The sequence below is a fragment of the Orcinus orca genome, chromosome 19, assembly GCF_937001465.1.
Source record: "Orcinus orca chromosome 19, mOrcOrc1.1, whole genome shotgun sequence".
NCBI lineage: Eukaryota > Metazoa > Chordata > Mammalia > Artiodactyla > Delphinidae > Orcinus > Orcinus orca.
In genome coordinates, this window is record NC_064577.1 from 20,851,112 (window position 1) to 20,859,318 (window position 8,207).

Consider the following 8,207-nt stretch of genomic DNA (forward strand, 5'->3'; position numbering starts at 1 on the left):
GAGACTTCTGTCCTGCAACACCTTGATCTCAGATGTCTGGTCTCCAGGACTGGGGGAGGATGAACTCCTGTTGTTCTAAACCACCCAGCTTGTGGTCATTTGTTACAGAAGCCACAGAACGGTCACACAGACCCTGCTCTGTAGGATCCTGGAGTGCGGGTCTACATTAAACGCCCACAGAGGCTGGGTTACAGAACCCTTAGAGTCAGCACTGGGCCCCAGAAATCGTAAAGCAGTGGCTGGACACCAGAATGTTGAGGGGTCAGTCAGAAGCCCATCCCTAAGGGTGCCCGCTGCACATGGCCTCTCCAGGTTTTTATGCCTGTACATGCTGGGGATAAGTATTTCCATCCTGATTCAGGGCCTCTGATGTCACTGTTCACGTTGCTAATTAAGAACCCACTAGTTACACAGATGAAAACCCTATCAGGACACTTGCTCCAGTGGTAAACAATTCTGAAGTTGGTCAGAGATGGGGAATCGTCTCCCATGCAGCCAGCAGCCCCCCCCCCCCGCCCTGCAAGGAGCGTCCTCATTGCAAAGCTGGGGGACGGTGCTGAGGCGTCTGTGAGTAAACGTGAGCTGAGCCCCAGGCCAGCTGCTGCTGAACTGTTCCCACCCTCCCCAGGTAAAACACCTGAATATGTACAAGGACTTGAAAGCCTAGAGGAAGGGCCGTGGAGCCACCCCAGTGACAGCATACCGGCCGAGTTGGTGCCTGCAGGCCAGCCAGGATGGTCCTGGCCCCAGGCGCTCTTCTGGAAGATTTCCATTTCCCTGCCTGAGGTAACCCTCCTGTCCCGGCCCCCACTGCTTTTTTCCTTCCTTACCTCTGCCCGGGGAGAAATTCCAGCGTCAGTTATGGGTGACACATCCTCTTCTTTATCAGGTGGCAGCCTGACAACTCCTGCAGAAAGTCCAGCAGAGCCCCACTCACATCGGGCCACCCACAAAACCGTGGCCCCTCACTCCCTCCCACCAGCCCAGCCCTGACACTGCTGACGGGGCAGAGAATATGGCGTCAGGCACAGCTGCAGGAGCTCTTGCTGCCTGGAGCGGTTTATATTGACCTCAACCCAGGCACACCTGGGGAGGGCTGGCCCGCACAGTCATGCTGCCCAGGTCAGCCAATCCTCGCCCCTCAGGGGCTAATAGCTGCAGAAAATGGGCCTTGCAGCACCGGCCAGGTCCAAGGAACAGGTGTGGGCTCCTGAGTCAGGATAGACAAGGGGCTGCAGCTCTGGCTTGTTTTATAATCATTTTATCTGGCCCATGAGTGGGAGAGAACTTCAAGAAGACCCTCTCCTAATGAGAGGAACCCAGGAGTCAAGGAGAGGAGGGGTGGTGGGTGGAGACAGAGGCCTGGTGCCCCGGCTGCAGTGGAAGTCTCTGGAAGACCAGGCAGAGGGAAGCCATCCAGAGTGAAGCCCAGGGTCACAGACCTGTCGGAGCTGCTGTTTGTTAGTTCAAGTCCTGCTCTGAGGTGCTCTGTGTCCGCTCTGAGAGACAGGTGAGCTAGGGGTGCTTTTCAATGAGGGCTACGTGCACGGTTCCTGTGTGCACAGACTTGCTGGGTGCCTGCCCAGGTGAGCTCCATACCCTGGGAGGGGCCTGACCACGAGAGCCCCGTGTGCTGGGAGGGGGGGGGGCATGTGTATGAGCATCCTCTCTGTGCAGCCGGCACAGAGTTGCTTAGCAACTTCCCTGTGGGCAGTGCTGGGATGAAATGAGAACCAGGAGATGTCACGGACCCCCTGAACCCCTGTCCATCCAGGATGATGAGATTAGTAGGTGGGTGCTGGCCACTGTGTTGCATGAGGGAGGCCCCACGGGTACCTCTTGTGTCTTCCACCTGACACCATGTAGGCCTCCCCAGGACAGAGCAGACAACCTGTCTGGGACAGGTGGGAGCTCCTGGTGACGCTGCAGGGGACATGAGAGGGACGGACCAGGCAGGAGGAGGTGGGAGCCCAGGCAGAGCCATGGGGCTCGGGGCCAAGGGGGCCTTTCTGGGTCTGAGCTGGGAGTGGACGTGCAGGTGGTGCGTGTGATCCAGGAAAGCTGCCCTGGTGACGTGAGGCTGATCCTGCTTCAGAGTGACAAGCCTTCCGGGTGATCCCAGAACAGGACAGTGAGACGGATCCTGTTAGAAGAAGGTAAGTGAATCCCCCCAAGAGGAGGCTCTGTGAGCTGGTCCCGGGAGGGGGTGAAGGGAACAGGCGTGGAAGCTGCGGGGAGTGGGCAGTCCCCCTGGACGGGCGGCGGGTGCAGACCCCACTCCGTGTCCCACAGCTGTGCTTCCGGCTGGATTACTTGGCTTCTCGGAGCCTCAGCTTCCTGGTCTGCTCGTGGGGTGATGGTAGCATGGACTGACTAGTAATTTGCTCAGAACAGGGTAGGAAGGGGTCTAGTGGAAATTCCACAGAACACCGTCAGTGTGGGAATCGCAGGCCCTGTTTCCCGCAGGTCTGTCTCCAGGATCGGGAGAGCAAATCCAAGCAGACTTGCAGCAGAGCCTGGGGACGGGCTCCGTTTGGTGGGTCCCCCTGTTTCCTGAGTCTCGGAAGGGGCAGCTCCAGCGGGCAGTGGCAGGTTCATCCCACACCTGAGAGCATCCAGAACTCAAGGCCCAGCAGCCCCGAGCCCTGTGTCTGGGCCCCCGGGAGGCAGGCGGGACAGGCCGGCGTCCTCCTCGGCCCTCTTCCTGCTCAGAACATTCCGGGTCCAGGCCGTCATTAGGGATGGGGGTGTCCCATGTGGGAACAGGGCACAGAGCAGCTTGTGCATGTGGACGTCCACACCGGGAATGTGGGTCGGTGGGACGCAGGCACCGGGAGGGGCAGGCGGTGGGCCTGAGGAAGCAGGGCGGGGCCGGGGTTGCTGGTGGGGGTGTGCGAGCTTCACCTGTGCCGGGCCTCAGACCCCACGGGGTTTCCCTCCCCTGTTCACTGGGCAGCAGGGGCCGAGCAGCGTTGGTGGAGGGACCCCTCGCGTCCCCAGGCCCTGGCAGCATCAGCCCTCCAGGCTCTGGGTCGGAAAGCCTGAGGGGCGCAGGCCCAGCTGTGCCCACAGGGAGGCCTGGAGGGGTCGGGCGGGAAGCACGGGTGTGGTCTCGCCTGTGCGGAAGCTCCCGAGCCAGTGTCCAGTGGGAGCCCTCACCTCACACGTGAGGTTCAAGTCCACGGCTCAGATCACCTTCTGGCCACTTGGTTTGTTTTCTAGACACAAAGTCCTAATATCTCCTATGTCCCCTGCCCGTGAAAAGGCACGTCTCACCTGGCACCAGGTGCTGCCTCTGATCCCTCCTGACTGGACGCCCAGGAGCCAGTGTCACCACGTCACGACTGTCAGGGGGTGTCAGGCGTGGGGGGACGAGAGCACACGGTCCAGGCCCACGAGGGGCCGTGCCGTCCACGGAGCCGGTGCTGTGGCTGTAGGTGTTCCCTCCCCCACCCCGCGGGCAGAGACCACCGTCCCCTTACAGACTGTTACCAAGTGAAGTCATGTGCACCCTGCTCGGGCCCCAGCCTGCGAGGCGCTCTGCCCCAGCGGGGAAGGTTTCCTTTTCCCACGTGGGTTCCAGTAAGCAAATAACAGAACCAAAGCCGAGACCAACACAGCACAGGCTCTATTCAGTGGCCAAAGAGTGGAGAAGCGGGAACTGAGTTCACAGGTCACCTTCTCGCCCCCCTGGAGAGAGTGGTTTAATTTTAAAGAGTAAAGACAAAGGGAGGAGGAGGGAGGCTAGTGGTGGGATGAAGAGGCCTTCCGGGGAAGGGGCGGGGCTTCTTCCAAGGGGCTGGGGTACCACCTCCTTTTACCCGTTTCTGGTCCTTCATGTCCAGCCATGGCCGCCGGTAGGTGTGTCACTTAATATGCCGATATTGTAAATTCAACACGTGATGAGACTCGGGGTCGTTGGAGGTCACATTCGTCGCCATCTTGGTCCCAGCTGGTTCCATCTGTTTGTTTCTGGCTTCCTTTCTAATCTCTGGACCCCTTCACTTAAATACTTAGGTGAACTCCTGCTGAAGGTGGGGGTGGACGACAGCCCTGTGAAAGGTGGGTGCACGGGGCTTGAGCAGGGCCTGGAGCAGCTCTGACAGCAAGAGGAGGCTGAGACGGTGGTCAGTCTGACGCCCGCACTGGGGCCTGTGGTCGGCATGCGAAGGGGGTCAGCCGGGAGCACGTGTCAGGGAAGGTTCTCGGTGTTTACACAGAAGATGTGAACGTGGGCCCAGATGCAGAGCTGCCTGCAGACGCTGCTACAGAAACCCCTGATTCTTTCCTGAGAAAACTGGTGGGCGGTCATTCAGGCAACAGGGCAAACTGCTTGCTCTGGGTTTCTTGTGGGGAAGTGAGGGCGTAGCAACAGGGGCTCAGCCTGCATAACCCCAGAAGCCCTCCCAGGACAGCCCTAGAACCGCTTCTGGAATGGCAAGCAGAAGTGGGTCTTCCACCTACTAGACGTGGAGGAAAGGGCTGGGGTCTTCAGGGCCACCCTCACCTTCAGGGACTGGCTGGGAGGCTCACAGGACTTGGCACATGCTCGTGGCTTGTGTCCTCACAGCTGAGATGGGTCACAGCACACAGTAGGGATGCCCGGGAGGGAGGGCCCCTGCTCCGGTCACCTCGTGACCCTTCATGCCCCCTCCTTCCCTCGAGGGTCTCTAGGGTGTCTCTTCCCCCAGCGACAAGGGCAGAACCATTACAGTTACCCCCACCCCTGTCCCCCCAGGGAAGCTCATTAGAGGCTTGGTACCCGTCTGGGGTCTGGTCACGTGGTGTTCTCTGCCCTCACCCTCCAAAATGCCAGTGCCCAGAAGGGGAGCCGGGGTTCAGCATGAACCACATGGTTTGTGCAAACAGCACAGGCGCAGGGGGCTGCCCCTAACGGGAGGCGGGAAGGTTTAGATCAGGCCAGGGAGCTGCTCACCAGCTGCATTAGCTTCCCGGGGCAGCTGTGACAAACGACCACAAACGGAGGCTCAGAGCAACAGAAACCTGTCCTCTCTCAGTCCTGGAGACCAGACGTCTGAGGTCAAGGTGTCCCAGGGCCGCGCTCCCTCCGGAGGCTCCAGGGGAGGGTCCTTCCTGCCTCTTCCAGCTTCTGGGGGCTCCAGGCGTCCCTGGGCTTGTGGCCGCATCCCTCCCATCTCTGCCTCCATCTTCACATGGTGTCTCCTGTGTGTCTGTGTCTCTCCTCTTGTCTCTTAGAAGGATACTGTCACTGATTCAGGGCCACCCTGATCCAGGACGACCTCATCTTCAGATCCATAACTAATTATACCTGCAAAGACCCTACTTCCAAATAAGGTTCCATTCTCAGATTCCGGGGGTCATGGTGTGGACATAACTTCTGGGGGGACCTCCCCATTCAACCCACTATAGCACCCAGTTCCCAGATGCCAGCCGACCTTCCTCAGGACAGCATCAGGATGGTGATGTTCTGTTTTTCTGCATGGAGTTGTCTCTTGTTTCTTGTGGTAACAGTGAGGTTGGGTGGGGGGAGCTTCTGGCTGACCTCCTGGTCATTCCAGTGACCACGCTGATGTGTCCTTCCCGAGGGTGCGAGCACGGCCAGGGCTCCCTGGGAATACTCCACACAGACCGCTCGGTGGTCAGACACCTGCATGGGCTGGACCGGTCCCCAGCACCTTCTACCACATCCACAGCCTGGTGCACTCTGCGGGCCTATGACCAGAAGGTGTGGACCGGCAGGATCGGTGGGAGCCCTCCTGCCTGCCACGTGACCTCCAACCCACCACAGACCCTCCAGTCCTGCCATGGACACCCCCATCCCATTAACCCCCAAGAGGCCTTCTGGGAGGGGTGAGAACTTGGCCATGAAGACAGGGCAGGCCCTAACTGCAGCAGGTGGAGGCAAGGACTGGGGGTGCTTGGCTATTTGTCCCCCAAAGACCCAGGATGTGGGCTCTGACTTGATGGGTCCACCTCCACCTGGGCTCACCTGGGGGGTCACTGCAGGGAGAGAGTGTCCTTGGGTGATTTCCCAACTCTCCCCACCCCCAGCTTCCCCCTCTAGGCCCCCCTGGCCCCATTAATAGTCTTTAAATAGTGTCTTTCACCCATCAGGCCTGCGTGGGAGATTTTAATATTGTGCGGGAGTCCAGCAACCAGTGCCCATGTGTCCTGTGTGTCTTGGGAGGGGAGGGAGCCTCGCTCTCACATTTCTGCCCCAGTGCACCTGGGGTCGGGGGCAGCAGACCCAGGCTCTGTTCCGGCAGAAGCTCCCTTTCTGTGAACAGGTCTTCCCCCACTCCCGTTATCCTCACTGGAGACTCAGGAGGCCACAGCATCGGGGCACCTCCAGCACCAGGACCCCACCCTAGGGAATCTCTCAAGAGCAGGGACCAGGCCTGGGGGCGGAGGGGAGGAGGGAGCCGGCCGCTTCAGGATCCCCGGGGCTAGGATGCCTCCTATGCAGGAGGGCCTTGGACTCAGTGTAACTACCACCCAGGGTCTCCTACCCCTCCCCTGGTAGGGGGGCCCTTCAGATTCCAGGGCTCCAAGATCCTCCCCACCGACTTCTGCCCCCAACTGCGGAGTTGGGGACCCAGAGACCCCCTCCCCAGCTTCTTTTTCCTTGGAGGCTCCCAGAATTCCCTGAAGCTGTTATACCCAGGGTTTATTATGGTGAAGGATGCAAGTTAAAATCAGCGAGGACAGGGGGACGAGCAGGGTCCAGCCTCCTCGGCTGTGGCAGCCCAGGGAAGCCCACCTGAGTCCTGAAGTGCAGGGCTTATTGGGGTCTGTCACGTCAATGTGGGACCACCATGTGCCTGACCTTAGCCTCCAGCCCCCGGGGGCGACTCAGGAAGCCCCACCGTGTATCACGCCGTCAGCACAGACCAGCCTGGAGCGAGGCCCACGGAGCATGGACACTCCCGTCAGACTCAGGGTGACCTCTGGAGCTAGGACAGAGGCCCGGCCTCTCTGTGGGCAGGTGAAACCACACTGCACAGGCCCTGGTGCAGTGCCTGTTCCGTGGGGTCAGCCGGGTGCACGCAGGTCAGCCAGTGTCTGTGTGTCTCAGCCTGTGACAACAGACTACATTGTCCTGCTCTGCTCACAAGAGCGAGGCCAATGGAGGGACAATGGGGGTGGGAACAAAGCCAGGTCATGGTCAGGCTGGGTGGGAAAGCGTCCAAGGAGCAAGAACCCAGCTGCCCTTTCCTGGTGAGCCGAGAGCTGACGTCCACCCTGTGGGCAGCCCCTCTCCCCATGTCCCGAGGTAAGGCTGCCTTTCCTGCACCCTGGGCAGTGTCATGCCTGTGTATACAGCAGGATGCACAGCAATGCACACAGCAGGCCTGATGCCTGCCCTTGCCATGTACTTGGGGTCTTGCTGAGTTTGGAACATCCCGACAGGACATGGGCCCACCCTGGGGAGGATGTAGGGGTGAAGCGTTTGGGAGCCTCTCGAGGGGATCCTCACCTGTCTGCAGAGGTGGACTGAGGACACAGACCAATGGTGGGAAAGCGGGAGAGGCCAGTCCTGGGTCATCCCTGAGGCTGGAGGAGTGGTGTAGAGCTGGGGGTGACGGCGGTGGGGACGAGGGTCTCATCACAGGACAGCGAGGAGACAGAGCATCCGAAGTAGCGGGGAAGGTGGAAGACTGTGCCTGATGGGAGGACGAGGAGACCAGCAGGCGGCGCTGTAGGCACGGGTAGCAGGGCTGCTCCCTCCAGGTCGGCGCCAGAGCCCCACACCGCTGGAAACCCCGCGGTGTCCGGACAGAACCCCAGAGGATGGGGGGCCGGATGAGCGGGAAGAGTTTGGAAAAGTCACCCCATCTCCACATGTCCTAGGGGAGGGGTCCCCGCTCCAGCCTCGTTCCTTAGAGTCTCCCCACCTGGGGAAGTCAGCACACTCAACAGCCGGTCGTGCACGGCTCAGAATTTGTCCAGAGGATGAAGAGGAAGGGGGGAAAGGAATGAGAAACAAGCTCTACGTGTTTGGACAGCACATGCCACTCTAATTTCCCATCAGGAAGAGGAATTTCCCAAAGGCTCAGGCTGCCCCTGTAACCAGAATGGGGCTTGAAGCAATCCTGCCACTTTGTGGCTGGTTCCAAAAATAAGTTGAAGACAGTTGCTCAAGGGCACTGCAATCCACAACGCCTGCAGGGTTGTAAATGACAACTATGGTAAAAAAAGGTCTTGGGGTAAGTAACTGAAAAGGA